The 2218-nt window shown below is 37.9% G+C and overlaps 1 long non-coding RNA gene across 1 annotated transcript; it reads left to right on the forward strand.

Annotated features, from left to right (window-relative positions):
* Positions 1-359: 359 nt before the first annotated feature.
* On the forward strand, positions 360-1739 carry LOC113475438. The gene is made up of 2 exons (XR_003397194.1): positions 360-1445; positions 1706-1739. It is a non-coding gene; the product is annotated as an uncharacterized LOC113475438 (long non-coding RNA).
* The last annotated feature ends 479 nt before the right edge of the window (positions 1740-2218 follow it).

Below are 2218 nucleotides of genomic sequence, written 5' to 3' on the forward strand. Positions count from 1 at the left end.
GGGATGCAGTGGTCAAGGAAATACGCCAAGAAAAATAATGTTCCGTGTAGGGATGCACATTACAGAATTTCGAATCTATGAGATTCGATTCTAATTAAGGGATTCGGTATTCTGTTTAATGACGTCATTACACGTCATCTCATACACTATATTAACAATTTTTAAAATTTAATAATTAAAAAAAAAATATTTTTTGAATAGTACAATTTTTGATAATTTTACAGCTCATGATCCAACAAGGCTGCTATAAAAGAGTCAATAAACTGACTTATGTGGGTAAAATTATTTTTTCCTATAAATACAAAAAGATTCGAAATTCTAGATTCGAAATAAAGTATTTTGGGATATCCTAGAATACCTAATTATTCTGTAATGTGCATCCCTAGTTCCGTGCCCTGCTATGTTTACTGTTTAATTGACCTGGCCTAGCTAAAACGAATGAAGAAAAACATCACCGTACGGGTCTTACCAATATTTTACTAAGCATGAAAGACGCAGCTGCTGGAGATAACATTCTCAAAGTACTCGGTTTTTCCAGTAGCTTTTATGGCACTTTGCAAAAATTTATTGGCTATATCAATTTTGTTTAGTGCTGGTATTTGTGAGGCATTCTGTTACCGAAGATATTTTGATCAGTGGAACTAAAAAGAAGCTAAGGGTGGGAGCTAGGCCATCAGAAAACCTTCCCAAAATTACCAACTCAGCGTCAGCCATTAGTAGGCCAGTGAGACACAGCAATCTCAGTCAGCTTATCAAATCATTTGATCTTTTGTCTGTGTGATACCGTGATTTAACATTTATTATATTGGCCTATATTTTAAGACAAATTCTAAAAAAATTAGGCTTGCTTAATAAATTTATTAAAAGAAATAACAATGATTCCTATGATGCAGAGAAATGGATTTACTGTAAACATTTAAATACACTGGTTGTTGTTGAGTCAAAGGAGGAACGAATTCTGGAATTCCTTTACGGTTCAAAGCCAGGTGGGTCTCGTCTGATGACATTTGTAGTGTTTTGGTTTAATGCTAACGCCATTAAGTGATTGTAAATTAACACTTATCGCCTCGTGTATGGAATTATGACAATAGATTATTCTAAAAATACTGTAACCGGATAAGTGTGTAACTTCATCATAATAAACCATTTGAATCTGTATTCATCGGCTGTGATCGATACTAAGCGTAATAGAATACTAGCGACGAGAATGGCCGAAGGCAATACAGAAACGCCAAGAGGTTTATCAAACTTTGACGTGCATGCACGTACATCAAATTTAGCCGAATTGTGGGTGGAATGAAGAAGTGAGTTCGAAGTCTACATAGTAGCAACAAATATTACGGGAGATGAACGGAAGAAAGCTATGCTGCTTTATACAGCTGGTAAAAATGTTCAGAAACTCGTAAGGGCGCTGACTGATGATAGAAATGCCGACGCCGCGAATTGTGGGTGGAATGGAAAAGTGAGTCCGAAGTCTATAGTAGCAACAAATATTACGGGAGATAAACGGAAAAAGCTATGCTGCTTTATACAGCTGGTAAAAATGTTCAATGCCGACGCCGCGAATTGTGGGTGGAATGGAAAAGTGAGTTCGAAGTCTACATAGTAGCAACAAATATTACGGGGGATAAACGGAAAAAGCTATGCTGCTTTATACAGCTGGTAAAAATGTTCAGAAACTCGTAAGGGCGCTGACTGATGATAGGATGTTATAAATTTGCTGAATACACACTTCGGAAGAAAAAGGAACGTTGCAGTTGAAAAATGGGAATTCAGCCATATGACTCAACTACCAGGAGAAACGGTGAGTCAATGGGATATGCAGATTACGTCCAAAAGCTAACTTGTGTGGTTTTGGTGATACTAAAGAGCAGAGAATTATTGAATTTGTTGTGCATCATTGTGAACCAAAATTGCGAGCATTGTGTTGCTGGATAAACAGGATTTAACCACAACTCAAAAGCTAGAAATTGCACTTCAGTATGAAACACTGCACACTGCAAGACGCAATACTTATATTGATGCACCGCCCCAAGTGAACGCAGTTCCAACAAAGGGAACGGGCGAAATCGAGGATAATCTGTTACGGCTGTGGAAAACCTGGACATATGAAGTACGACAAACAGTGTCCAGCAACAAGACGCAATACTTACGTTGGACAAAGCTCATATCGATGCACCGCCCCAAGTGAACGCAGTTCAACAAAGGGAACGGGCGA

The sequence above is a fragment of the Ciona intestinalis genome, unplaced genomic scaffold, assembly GCF_000224145.3.
Source record: "Ciona intestinalis unplaced genomic scaffold, KH HT000485.1, whole genome shotgun sequence".
NCBI classification, from domain to species: Eukaryota; Metazoa; Chordata; class Ascidiacea; order Phlebobranchia; family Cionidae; genus Ciona; species Ciona intestinalis.